Source organism: Lissotriton helveticus, chromosome 1_1, assembly GCF_964261635.1.
Source record: "Lissotriton helveticus chromosome 1_1, aLisHel1.1, whole genome shotgun sequence".
In the NCBI taxonomy this organism is placed as follows: Eukaryota; Metazoa; Chordata; class Amphibia; order Caudata; family Salamandridae; genus Lissotriton; species Lissotriton helveticus.
Window position 1 is genome coordinate 1,333,502,401 of NC_136057.1, and position 15,030 is coordinate 1,333,517,430.

Consider the following 15,030-nt stretch of genomic DNA (forward strand, 5'->3'; position numbering starts at 1 on the left):
AGAAACACGCTGGTGAAAGGGAAGGAAACATAATATAGAGTGTTAGGGCTCAAAGGGAGAAAGGATATGGTCAGATTCTCAAGGCATTTAACCACAGCAGTGTCACAAAAAGTGATACAAACCAATGCAACATCTTGATGTAGGATTTACTTTCCAGCACACATCCTGATTTGCACTAGAAAGTAGTCCTAAAGTATCACACTTTGTACTGGTTTGTGCTACTTTGTGTCAAGGGGCATCCCATGAGTAGCACAAGGGTGTTCCCATGCAAACATCTGTGGATTTTGAAGCAAAACCCAACCTCCTTACAAAGGTAAATTAGGAATGTTGGCAAATATATATGCCTCTTGTAGGCAGGCATAATGTTTGAGAAAAGCATTCTTTTCACAATTTTCTTATCTAGCTTAGCATGCGTTCTGTAATGTACAGCACACAAACATGGTTAAGAAAGTTTTAAACTATTTCTAAGCATAGTGTTTTTGTCCCGGAAGGGTATCTTTCCAGGTATCCTTCCAGTACAAAATCTATGCTAGGCACCAGGCTGACACCCTTGCACTATAATGAAAGGGTATGTAAGTGGCGCAAGATAGAATAAATTGTGCCAGCTTAGGAGGAGGCACCAACAACACTATATCTTAATAGATATGGCACTGCCCTGTTCTCTCCCCTTCCATGCTTTGCAGCTTAATGTAGCAACGTGGTTGATGAGATGTATTGCATTACAATATAGTACATTTTACCCAGAGACCTTCAGACAAAGGGTAGGATGAATGCAAGAGAGGTGAAGAAGAATGTCAGGAGAGAAAAGGAACGATCCCGGTGATAGGAAGGATCATGAAGAAAAAGAGAGTCAGAAGAAGAGTAGATAGAAGAAGATATGCAACCAAGAGCGGAAAAAATAGGTAAAGAAATGAGAGAACGAGGCATAAGATGCAAAGTCGAAAGGGAGGGTAAGGTGGCATCTTTGTATTTTGATACAATTTAATTGCAATATTCTGCAAATACCTTGAAAGTCAAATTAAGTGTGACTGTGTGAAATTTACCCGGAAAGTATTTATGCACACTCATAAAAAATGTAGATTTCTAGACCTACCTAGGGTCTGATCATGAGTACTGCGGTAAATGAGGAAGGGGTGATAAATCCTCACATAGAATTACCAGTACTGTGTGGTATCTCCCCTCCACTCTTATGCCAATCCAAGAAAAGCACCCAGCAATGGGGCATAACATGCAGACACTGACTTACCTTACCAGTTTATTCATCTTTCCACTATACTGGGAAATTTCCACATATAAATTCTATCTTTTGAATAGAGATCACATCAATTACATTTTAAAGCTGCTTTGAACTGATGACTAGAGTTTTGAGAACCAACAAGTTAACAGGGAGAGCCAGGGCTGAGCCACGGGTCTAGTTTTGGTCTAAGATCTTGTGCCTGAGCTAAGTCATGAAAATCTTTGGCATGTAAATAATGCAACAAACATATGATTAGGCCTCTTCAAAATTCAAGAAATTGTATTTCTTTAACATATGAAAGAGTTTCACTTTAGTATATCAATTTATATCACTGCATTGAGAAGCATTTTCGAAAGTGATACTACTTAAGCTTGACCATAGAAACATTCCTGCGCAACACCCTCTCACCTTTAAAAAATGCCAGTAGTCAACGGAGAGGAAAGTGATTTGGCTGCTCTCTGTACATGGACTAGATTCTTATTGTACATGGAGCAACATTTTAGTCTATTAAATCAAATACAAGAATGGGTTTTGTACAGTGCACAACCTGAACTCACATATTTGAAGGTGCTCTTGTATGTGATAATGAAGAAAAAGGAGACTTGGTGAAATATAATGTTTCATGCTGCCATCAAAAGGGAACCTGTCTCTCAATAAAGGATTATTCTTCTCACTCTGGTTAGTTTGAAAAACAGACATTTTCCTTAGATAAGCCTCACCCACTAGGGTTTCCACTTGGTGGCCTGCTTCATCATTGGGTTCTTCCCGTTCCGCTGCGGAACGGGGCATGCTTCAACCTACGTAATACGTGAGAGCACTATGTTGGAAGTTTCAGTGAAACTCAGGTGCATAATTTCCATTGAGTTCCCAATCCCCCTTTTTTTTTCATTCCAGTTAAAGTCACAAAATTAGAGATTCTTTTTCTACTAGCCAGATATTTTGAATTCTCTATTCCCCCCACTCCCACCTTTATCCTTCACCTACCACATAGACTTCCAACAAAGCGCTCCCACGTATTACGTAGGTCTTAGCACGCCCTATTCCGCAGCGGAACGGGAAAAAACCCAGTGATGAAGCATGCGACTACGGGGAAACCCTGGTGGGTAAGGGTTATGTAAGGAAACTTTCCATTTTCTAAACTAATCCGAGTGGGAAGAAAAATGCTTCATTTGACATAAGGCCTCAATTTTGAATACAGCACGTTTACCTAGAGGACGAGCCTCTTTTGCTCTCTTTTCCTCTACCTCCCTCAGTTTCTCCGAAATAAAATATTTACCTGGGATTACACAATTTAAGCTGGGAAGCAGGAACGAAACCAGGTTTTCCTGTTTCATATTGTGCAATTCAGACACAGGATGTGTGTGTGTGTGTGTGTGTGTGTCTCTCTCTCTCCTTTTTTACTTCAAAGGGTAATGAGTATGATCTGCTTAGCATTTACTTCATGTGAGGCAGTGGACCCTGTTCTAGAATATGTGTATATTGGTGTTTTAAGGCCTCACAAAGAGTGGCTGAGCGAGGGTGAACTACTTTCAATTGTCGATAAACACCTCCAATTCCGAATTTAAAAATGAAGAATTACATGTAAAATTGGCCCGTTCTGAGTTGAATTCTGCATGCCTCAGTATTAGCTCTGCATGTTTTCCTCTGTGAAGTTTGTCAGCTTTCACCTGCTGAAATTTACCTGTGGAAAATTGTAGGACTGCAGTTATGTTCATGCATCGAGGAATGAAGAGCTCACCTTGAAAAGGGGAATGCCAGGCAATCCTTGTTTAATGGCACACTCATAATCAGGGCCTTAGGGTCCTGCAATAGCCTTTCTATTTGTGCTGCCAGTGCATAACACTAGTCACAAAGCTTGCTGTATCTTTGCAGGCAGGTTGTCAGTTGATCACCAGGCTTGAGTATTTGCTCAAAGTTAAACATCAAACATTAGACAAAGTCAATATTTGGCATGCAAGAGGGCACCACTGTCTGCTGCTTACTGGAAGCCCTAACAAGCAGGGTCCAGAGAGATAAAAGGGGCGGTTGCCCGTCAATAACTGTGCTGAGGTATGGGTGCCACGTTTCAAATCATTCTGGCTGTAAATGAGTAACAAACGTACGAGAAGCAACTCACAGAACTGCCGACACCGCCTTACCCGTTGCTTATATGTACCATGTGACGTGTGAGTGAACTCCCATACACGCTACATCACCTGATGCAAGCTAACACATGGTGTGGGTGGAGACCCATAAATGAAAGCATGAGTGTTGGTGCTTAGAAGTAGACAGAACCAAGCACAAGCCAAATATTGGTCAACTACTCCCATTGTAGGAACATTTAATTTGGCTGGTTTTTAACAGTATCATAGAAATCATACAACCCAGAAGATATGTTTTATACCCTAAATCATATAAAAGTATGCAGTCTAAAAGCAATATCGTAGGTGTCACTTTCGTCCATAGTTGATCATTGTGAACAATCTTGGCTTCTATAGGTCTAATACAACGCGCTGAGTATACTCTGATATTCTCATCATTTTTCTTCCTACGCGTATAGTTCTCGCGATAGTTTGATTATTGGTTGGCGTTCATAAAAAGTTCAGGTAACGAATGTCGAGGGCAACAGGGAGGCAATGCGGTGATCAGAGGGAATATAGATGGAGGCAGGGAAGAGAATAAAAAGGGCAACATCTCCCATTACTGTTTTGTTGGACATTCATTAGAGGTAAATGTTTGGTCCAGCTACAAACATAACTGAGAGTTAAGCATATTCTAATTAATTTATAAAACATAGGCTATTGACATTGAAACACTCCCACATAGGTGAGAAGCCTGCATTTTTTAATCACCATAGCCTTCCGGACAAGCGAAGAAATGGTGGATAAATGCTGCCAGGCCCTACGGAAGGATAGGTCTGGCCTGGAATAGTTCACACGGAAACACACAGAAGGAAGTGTAGAGTCAGATACACGCAGTTACTATAAAAACATGTAGATCTGGGAGTCCTAGGGGAACGTGGGGTAGGTATAATCGCCAACCCTCCCGATTCATGTGGGAGACTATCGATTTCAAGGCTAGTCTCCCGCCTCCCTATTCAGACTTCAAAAACCTGATTCCTCGCGGGGCTACTGCCAACTTGGACTGGTCTAGTGAGACTGATAGTATTCACTGCCAGTAACCAGCTCCTGCAGGCCAGTGCACAGCATTTTTGTCACATGCTCTCTGCATGCCATAGCACTTTCGCCGTGCTCCTGACAGGTAAAGGGGAACAAACACGTACCTACATTTCTGATATGCGGTCTGGTAGCAGCACACTTTCAAGTCCCATCCATGACAACAGACCTGATTCAGGCCTCGATATATCAATGGGAGAAATACATTGGTCCTATTATTTTTCTAAATTCACTCACTTTCCTCTTCTAAAATGTTGGCATGTATGGGTAGGGGAGCGCCGGAATTTGAAACAGTGAGAAAGAAGAGAGCGGAACAATAAGATATGGAGCAGAGGGAAAGGAATGTGGCTTAAGGGCTGGATTTGAAACTGGCCTGCCAGGTTCGAATCCCGGCGTGAGCTCAACATCTTGTGATTCTAGGCAAATCACTTGATTTGCATGTAAATTAACATGTAATGTACTCGGGTGCTCATGTAAAGGGCTCCAGTGCCCTTGGACCGAGTTCGCACTATATAAAACTGCAAAAATAGAAAAAGGGTGGAGCAAGAAACATAATCGTGAGGAAATAAACGTGAGACAGAAATGAGAAGAGATGGTCTGATAAGGAGCTGCTGACTGGGCGACAGAAGAATATGTTGGGCAGCCGGCCAAATTTAGGTGAGGTGCCCATTTCAGGTATGAGTTATTGTAAGGGTGTCGAAACCTGGGATTTGCAATTAATTTACATATACTTCCCACGCAAAAGCATTGCACGCGGAGGAAGAGAAAATAAGTGAAGACTTGCAGCTTACATGTTCATTACCATTCATATAGCACCACCCTGGTATAGCTCGGGGCAAAGAGAGAAATACAGCCAACCTCTGCTTACAAGCTACTCATTCACAAAAAAATAGAGGCAACATTGCATACCAAATCAGTTTCGTGGCCGTGGAGGAATTTGGGGAAGGCGCTTACAATAATTCCAGTGCAAATGCTTTTTGGGAAGGTTAAACGATCACTTTTTGGAAGATGCCCATTTTGGACAAACTGGAACAAGGGCCCACAGTTCTTAACAGGTAAGCTGCACTTTTGCTTCCGGAACAAATATGGATTAGGCATCACTTTGATGTTATTCCACTCACACCACATGGAAGCAGTGTCTCTTACTCAACACTACTGAGGCTTTCAGAGTTCCCTTCTGCCAAAGGGGGCCCTTTCAATGGAGATGAACCCTAACATTAGTCAGAGGTTAGAAAATTCCCTTAAAACAGTAGAACATGCCAAAGCAGCATCTCACTAAACGTTTCCACTAACAAATATCTGACCTAGAAAAACATTGCATTCATTCATTATTTGGAAAGTTCCTCTCAGTCATCCTGAAGCTTCACGGAGCATCAATGTAGCCTTAGGGCTAGAGCAGTCTACCTCAAACCTGGGGAACTGGGTTTGAGTCTCACTAACGACGCTCAACCTCCTGTGATTCTGGGCAATTCACTTAGGGCTAGATGTAGGTAATTTAAATTTACTGATTCGAAAATACCGAATTTTACCGATTCAGTATTTTTGAATCGGTAAATGCTATGTGGGTAAAAAAATCGGTAAAAAATACTGAATCGTTAAGATTCGGTATTGGCCTGGAGGCCCATAGGAATGAATGTCAATTACCGAATCGGTAATTACCGATTTGGTAAAATTGGAAAAAAAGGGGGGTGGCAGGGTGTCACTTCGACACCCTGTTGCACCCCTGATTAGTGCTTAGTGCTTGTGTGCACATGTGGCACACATACATGCCCTGAGGGCATGTATGTCTGTCACATGGCACAGGTGTAAATGCACAGATTTGCATTTACATAGGAATTCGTTATTTACCACCAACTAATAGTTGGTGGTAAATAGCGAATCCTTAAAGCCCAGAAGCACTCTTTGAAGTGCTTCCTACATTTCATTTACCAATTCGGTAAATACCGAATCGGTAAATGATAATTTGGTAAATACCGAATCGGTAAATACCGATTCGTTATTTACCGAATCGGTAAATGTGCCTCCTACATAGGAAAAGTCTATTTCGGCCGTTATCGACCGGTAATAGCCTTCCTACATCTGGCCCTTAGTCTCCCCGTGCTTCACAAAAACGAATGTGTCCATCTGTAACGAAACTGGTGCTCACGTAAAGTGCTCCGATACCCGATGTCTCTGGTCTAGTTTGTGCTATATAAAGCTCTAAAAAAAAATCTGAATCCTTAAGGTGTCTCACAAGCTGCCTTTTGCTTTACTAATTAACCTATTTCTCACATTTACATTTATTATAAAAATAAAATCTTAGTTTTTTTTCTTTGACATAACGTGTATTTGTAAAGCACACATTCACTTAGGCTTGCGTTTCTTGGTGCTGAAATAACATATGTTTATTTTTACCCAAAACAATGGTGCTGGCTTTATCGACCCAGGAGTTGATCAGTTGGAACTTGAACTCATGACTATGAGTTCAAACACTGATTCCTAGAGTGGATGCATTAGTCTACTGAGCCACCAACCCAGTCGTCCCTCCTATTCGCTCATAGGACAGGATACCACTTCAGACCCTTCGGTCTTTGGAAAGTGACTGGCATGATTAACTGTTCAAGAAAAGATTTTTTTAAGGAAAAGTATAGGACTGTAGTTGCAACATATAAATGCTGGGAAAAGTGGTCCAGACTGTTCTCACCCACTTTGATTCTTACGAGGATGGATGACAAAGGGATCTGGTGGGCATTGGCAAACTCAGACACTGCCCCACAGCACCGTTCATCATCCATTCTCGTCAGACAGTAATAAGCTTTCTTGATGTTAACAGTGAATCAGGTTTTTTTTTTTTTTTTTGCAGAGTTTTATATAGCGCGAACTAGACCCGAACCGAATCAGGTATCAGAGCGCTTTACATAGCACCAGTTACGTTACATGAGGACACACTTTCATTTTAGGCACAGGGAGATTAAGTGATTTGCCCAGAATCACAGAAGGTTTTTGGCGTCGTTACCGAGACTCGAACCCAGATCCCCAGGTCCGAGGTCGAGCGCCTGAGCAGTTATTATGTCTTGAGAGCAATCAGTAGAGGTGGGCGAGCCAGTGAAACCTCGAGCCAGGCTGTTGGTTCTGGCTCAGCTTGAGGGTGTCTTGGACCCTCGACCCCAAACCAAGATGGACTTTTTTGTGGCTTTCGCCTGCAACACGCATTTTAACCTCATGCACCAAAACAAAACATTACTCAGGGTGGCAGATATAGCACAGTGGCTCTACGGCAATGTGCTGGTGGCTCCAGTTTGCTATGAAAAATATTACTGGCTGTTCGAGCAGTAGCAGATCCCCCGGGGTGAGTAGTGCGCTATATAAATTCGATGATTGATTGATTGATTGACTTTACAACACATGGAATTACCATGCATGCCTTTTTCAAGCCGCATTTACCATACAGATACCTTTACCATACGTGCCTTTACCAAGCATAGTAAGTATATCTAAGATGATTACATATAATTGTTATTTTTTAAATAACTTAATTTATATTCTTCAACAAACCCTATATGTGTGTGTGTTTGTGTGTATTAATATTTCTTTTTATGGGGGGAAGACCCCAAATCCCCCATGTTTTGAATTTATTTCTAACCCTTCTAAAATACCTTTACCTCCTTTTTCCACAACCCACACCTAAACCCTACAATTACCCTTGCCTCCCTTTACCTCTAGCCACCCCCTAATTCTAAAATCACCCCTCCCTCCCTTTATCTCTACCCACCTATAAAGTCTAAAATGATATTACCTCTCTTTACCTCTGTCCCCCGTAAATCCTAAAATTACTCTTTCTTCCTTTTACCTCTACCCACCCCTTAATCCTAAAATGGTCATTTCCTTCCTTTACCCCTACCTACCCTAACGCTATAATTGCCTTTACCTCCCTTTAACATTACCCACGCCAAATCCCTAAAATGACACTTACCCTTTTACCTCTACCTACCCCTAAATCCTATAATTACCAATACCTCACTTTACCACTAATCACTCTAAAACCTAAAATTACACTTACCTCCCTTTAGAACTACCCCTACCTAAACCCTTTTTTAAATACCATAATAATTATGTTATTTAAAGAAAAAAATATGCTTACCTAGTGGGTAATGTCATTGCTATAAGCATCTCTTTGCCTAACGTCCTTTAAAGAGATTCCTCAACAGGCAGATTGATAAGTTCACACTTGATCTCATACAAAATAAGTAGATCTTTTCTCCCTCCCATATACTTTAATTTGTCTAGGGTAGAGATCCTCTTCCTGTGACCATTCCAACAATTGTGCCCTCTCCCTATATAAGGTCCTCCCTCACTTTATCCCAGAGCACCCGCTGTTTGAAAGAGTTCACATTCTTCGAACTAGACTCCACTTTACCACAGGGCCCTATTGAAGGGGCTCTTTCACACAGAGGTACTGCTTTTCCATTTGTGGGGTTTGCTTTTTCTGATCATTCCTATCAGGTTTGTCGGTACTGGCGCTACCATTGAAGTAATGCACTGATTCGTAAAATCAAACCTCAAGATGTTTATCTGGTCACCATACCCCCATCGTGTCCGACGGTTGCTCACTCAGTGCCAGAGACTGCCATACTATCCCAGTTTTCCAGATTTGCCACTGGGACCTCACTTATTCTGGGGTTCTATCCCATGCAAAGGTCCACATTCTTAACTTAGATAATTAGACTCTCTGTAGAACTCCATTGTATCTTAATACTCTACGCTGTTGTCTCCACTATTACTCAGAGCACCAATTTGATCTCAGTTTTCCCTCTGGAGCCGACTCCCCATTTCAGAGATCACACTCAATTCCTGGATCCCATATCTATCCTTGAGTCCTAAAATTATCCCTAGGATCTGACTCAAATTCTGAGTCCTGAGGCCCTCCGCATCCCATGGCCCTCCCTCAGTTCCTATGCTCATATTATCCTGAGCAGTATTCCAAGTTTGGTGTAAGATATACCACCAAACACGGGTTACAGAGTGGGTACTTTGCATACTACACATAGCACGAGTCACAGGGAAAGGTAACTTGAAATTTATGTTTTCTTCTCATTTATGAATGGACACATAAGATGAGAGGATGAATATATTCTGAAAAGAGGGAAAACTCCGTTCTAAGTCAATAGTTTTTGACATTTGTCAGCCCTGTGGCTGCCAGGGTGCATGCAATAAGGTGTGACAGGTTATTTCTTTCTGATGACAGAACAAACTTAATATATGACAGGTATTATACTGAGTTTGTCACAACTTGGGTAAAAATGCCTCTTACTGCAGTAGGATATTTACTGTAGGTTGTATATTATGATTATTTCATTCGGATTGTCTAAACATTCTTTCTGTTTCTATGCAATTTTCAAAACAGAAGCCATTTACAGTGGAGCGCATTTAAGGATTACTTTAGGTCACTGTGGTCTCGCTCGATCAAGGTGTTGAGGCAGAGTAGGCCAAACCTCCTGGGGAATTTTCCCTCAAAGTGCTCCTGCTAACTTGGCCGGAGCTCTTTTGAGAAAAATATAATGCCAGGTGGGTCGTGGCCATTCGTCAGCCTTTTTTTTGGTTTTACAGACACAAACCCCTAAAGTGAAGGGTTGTTTCTGTTTTTTAAAAAAAAATGTTTCTGTGATGCTGGTAATTCTATACCTGAGCTTAGGTGTCATTGTTGCATTTTTTTTCCTGTTCCTGAACATCATGGTGAAAAAGAAAAAAGGCCGGAAGGCTCTGGTCTATATTCAGCAGTCCTTCCAAGATTCTGACGCTTTAGATTCAGCGGCCAGGACACGCGCTGATATTTGGGAGATGACCCACCTTGCTCAACTCTAAATAATCAACTAAGGACCTTCCCAGATTTTTCATATTCTGTAAATATTTAAATCATGTTTCAACATGCTATTTGTTATGTTATGTTATGTTATTAGCACTTATAACGCGCACAGTACTCAAAGAGTGTCCCGGCGCGAGTCAAGTAGGGCGGAAGTGAATGGACCATTAGATGAAAAGCAGTCTTCAGTCTTTTCCTGAAGAGCTTTGGATCCTGGATACTGCTTGGGTCCAGAGGAAGAAAATTCCAGGCTAAAGCTGCCTTGTATGCCAAAGAACTTCCATCAATTCTCTTGAGGCGAAAACGTGGAATAACAGCAAGAAGATGCGTTGCTGGGATCAGCTGTCACGCAGGGACGTAGAACCTGAAACGATTCCTTAGGTAGACTTACTCATATTTCCTGAGCAATAATAGAAGCCGGGCTGTGTTTGCAATGGGCCTTAACCTACAGTTAATGAGTTGTGCTTTGCTTAAATAAAACGTCCATCTGTTCCCACACCTCATCAGCTAGATGGTATAGATAAGTAAGAGCGGTGAGATCGTACATAGGAGTGGCTGACGACATGCGTGAACTAAATCATTAATCATTAAAAATGTAAATTAAATTACATTTTTGGGTTGGACACTTCCATCTGTGAATCACAGGGGAAGAGCTAGGTGTGCCATAATGCAGACTTGTAAAGTGCACGTTCACCCAACGGTATCGTGGCTCTGAATAACAGAGGTTTATTGTTCCCCAACTCAATGGTACTCATTTTATCGACCTCAGAAGGATGAAAGGCCGAGTGGGCCCACCAGGATTTAAACCTGTGACCATGAGGTCAAACACAGGTCCTTAGAGTGGACGCATTAATCCACTAGACACGGCTTTCAGATCATTCAATGTCTCTGCTGGGTAAGCTCTTCTTCTTCATGGAAGTCCTGCCCTGTGTGATCCTTGGCACTCGCCGCATCTGAGCCGTAAAGTAAATAAACGAAGACCTGCCAGAAGCCAAACCAGTGACTCATTTGAACCAAAGTATTTTGGTGCAGTACTGGATCATAGAGGTGGGATTAATGCTCACAAAATCTCAGTTGCCTTGATCCTTCTGTGAAGATGAGAGGTGTGTCTTGAGCCATAAAAAGGACTGGGTTTGATGCATATGCCCTTAGACAAGAGACTTATACAACACAGGACTGCTCATAGGTGCCATAACGATGGACAGGTTGCAGACAACCTCTAAAATGGCAAAATCAGACTCTGGGTACAGCTTCTTCCAAAATGGGGGCCGCAGGTGGGATGTGGAGACACTCTTACCTCTTCCAAAATGCCAGGTTGTAAACACTTCAGCATGATGTAGTCAATGTAGCAGGTTATGTTCAGGGAGAGTGTTATATGGAAGGAGATGTTGGTCCCGCAACTGGCACGGTCATAGAGCACGGTGCGGTCAAGAACAGGCATTGACTGATGGGCATCTGTTAAGGCTTAGACTGAAAGTGGTCAAGCCGCTTGTCACTTTGAAATATGGCAGATGCTCCATACCCTGACTGACCTGCCTCCTTCAGGAGGCAAGGAGGGGGCTTTACTATAACCAATGGAGAGAATTTCAAATCACAAGACCTATGTGCGGGAAATCCCTCTTCTTCAATGAAATGAGAATACATTTTAAAATGAACATGAAATACTGTTCTGATGGACTTGGAGATCTTGCAGGGTGATGATTTATTAATCTCTCTTTTAGGTACAAGAGAATGGCATTCAAGAGCATTTATTGGCCAGGCAGGTTATTTTGAAGGAATGCCTGGAAGCTACAGCCGATGATGCAGGCGGCCTTGAGACAGAAGACTCGTCTCATATACCTCGTCTACCACAGCATTCCAGCCCCTGCAAGACATGTGAAGTGACTGGGTGGGTGCCTAGCCTTACGTCATTTCTAATAATCAAGATAGCAGTTTACTCAGGATCCCACCACATCATCTCTGTTATGTTATTAAGATTTGTAGAGCACATGGCTGCCCCTGCAGGGAGGCTTCCCAATGCATCCCACAGGAAAAAGCATCACAGAACAGAGAAAGGCAGAGAGAAGGGACACGATGAGAAGTCAAGGAAGTTACCTAATTTGCAATAAGCCAAGTTTTAAGCTGTTTACCTAAAGCAAAAAGGGTTCTGGGGGCATCCTCTTCCAAAGGGCCGGAGCCAGGACCCGAAAGGAACGACCTCCTAGTCTCTTTCTTTGAAACCGAGAAATCACCACCAGGGTTAAGTCGGTTAAGCGAAGAGCTCTGGTAGGAAGGTAGGGTTGTATGAGTCCAGAGAGAATGGGGGTTCCTGAAGCAGTCATGATCTTATGCGCTGTACTTAGGACTTTAAACTTCTTGCACTTCACTTTGGGCAGCCAGTAGAGTTTCCAAAGGAGCCCAGAGGTGGAGCAGAACCTGAGGAGAGAGAACAGTAATCTAGCAGTGGTATTTTGGACTGACGGCAGCCGCTTAATAGCCGGTTTCTTGCCACCTAGATACAAGATTTTGTAGTAACCAGGCGTGACAGTAATCAGGGTTTGAATAATCAGCTGTTGAATGTGAGGTTGAAAGAAGCTGATAATGACTGTGAGTCCCCTCAGTAGGCCAAAATAAGTACCTGCAAGAGTTCTATCTTGGTTCTCACATGCAAGGGTATCGCATTACCAAAAGTCCAATTTATTTTATAGATGATTTGGGTTTTGGAGGAAGCCCAAGGATTTACAGCCACAAGTGGTCTCCCCAGCCTGGGGTTGCTTTCCAAACAACAGGATCTCGGTTTTACTGGTACTAAGCTTATAGCAGTTTTTCCATCCAACTGGCCACTGTAAGCATACACTTCTGGAATTTAACTGTGGCTTTGCATTCATCTGAAGAAAAAGTGACAATAGATTGTGTATCATCCGCTTAATAAAGTCTAGAGACCCCAAAGTGCTTCTAAATCTATGCCAGTGGCCTGATATAGATATTGAAAAGAGTGGGGCTCAGCATGGAACGTTGCGGGACCCCATGCTCCAAGGGTCTCTGCGAGGATGAAAAGGGGGTGTGAGAAAGTGGCTCTATATATACTGGACCAGGATGAGGTACAGTGTGTATAGAGTCCACAAACCCCAGAGGTATAACAGAGGTTAAAGTCAGGACTGACCTTACTCTCAAAAGTGGTAGCTTGGTCGAGCAGTAAGGCAGTACCAGAGTACAGTGTAAAGCATTTGTTGTGCACACTCAGTCAGCAAAGGATTTCACACACTCAAGGACTGACCTCCAGGCCAATTGTTTTAATATCAAAAGACATAGTTGTTTTATTTTTGGAACCAACAGGTATCAAAATATACTTTTTTCAATATGAGTACTCTCATGTAATTACTTTGCAAGGAAGCAAGAAGTTTGTGAACACAAGAGATACAGGGGTTGCAGTAGGCAACACGATTCTAAACACACTTTAGCATTGGGCTCAATGGATTGTCATCATAGAAGTACAGTTGATTATAATACAGATTACTTTAGTAGTTCCAGGACTAGATCCTAGATTCAGTTCTGGGGTCTAAGCTGAAACTAGATTAGCAAAAACATTTTAGTTACTGTAGTGAATTTTCATGAATGTAAAGCTGTTTTAAAAGTTCACACTTAGAAACTTTTCAATGAAAATCTGGCAATGTTATCCAATGGGAGAAAATTCAGGTTGCAGGTAAAGTACGATTGCGCTACTTTTGTAATCCAGTACTGGGCTCCTAGGGCCAGCACTGGGGTCTTAACTCAAAACAGGCAGGTAATTGCGTTTCAGTATTTCGTATGATTTTTAAAGAAGATTTCAAGTTTTCAAAAGTAGACAGAAGAAATTTCATAGAAAAGCAGACAATGGGTTCCTATGGAGAAAATACAGATTACTACTAAACCCGGTAAGGATTACTTTTTGCGGTTCAGTACTGGGCTACAAGGTACAGTACTGGCTTCTGCCCTGATCACAGGTGAGTACTTCGGAATTCGGGTGATTTTATATGAATATTTTCAGTTTCCAAAACTTCACACTTAGAAGATTTTTCGAGTCAAACCAGTCAATGTTATCCAATGGCAGGTAGGTGAGTTATCGGTTTCCAGGTGAGTACTTGCCTGGTTAAGTTAGGGTTCTGGGCATAGACTCAGGGGTCCCCCAGGGTCAGGTAAGTACAGTTGGTTCACCCCTGGCGGCTCATGGGCGGCTGGGTGCAGGGTGCTTTTGAGCCGTCGGGCGCTCAGTGTTATTCAACGAGGAACTTGAAAAGGGAACAAAGACTGCAGGCTCGGGGAAGAAGGATCTTCTGGAGCGACCAACACTTCGAGGGGTAAGTTGGGATCTTGGAGGATAGATAGGCACCCAGGAGTTGGGCACAGGGGGCCGTGGGGCGCCGGGGGAACGGGTGTCTTTTGAGGTGGGGAAATCTTACCCCCTTCTGGTCGCGGTCGGAGGGGTCCTCTGTCCTGAGGCTGCTGGCGTCGTCGGGGTTGTCGAGGAGGGTCTTTGGGCACTGGACTTCAGGTCCCAGTCACCGGGGGTCCGGAGCTTCCTGGCTGGCACCAGGGGTGTTGTTGCAGCAGAGCCTCTGCTGTTGGGAGTCCCAGGCTTTAAGATGGTCAGGGCAGGCAGGTCCTCTGGGCGTCCCATGGTTGCTATCCGCAGGAGTCGCCAGGATTAGGCAGGAGCAGGTTTCAGGATTGACAGGCCGGTAGGGCTGGGGCCAAGTCAGTTGTTGTCATCCTGTTGTTAGCAGCTGCACGGCGGGTCTTCTTCTTCTTGATCTTCTTTCTTTTTTTCTTATCAGGATCTG

The 15,030-nt window shown here is 42.9% G+C and overlaps 1 protein-coding gene across 1 annotated transcript in view; it reads left to right on the forward strand.

The window, feature by feature from the left end:
* Nucleotides 1-15,030, forward strand: part of LOC144823711 (nuclear receptor subfamily 5 group A member 2-like) — a 50,859-nt gene that overhangs the window by 11,705 nt on the left and 24,124 nt on the right. The gene's annotated exons all lie outside the window — the stretch shown is intronic.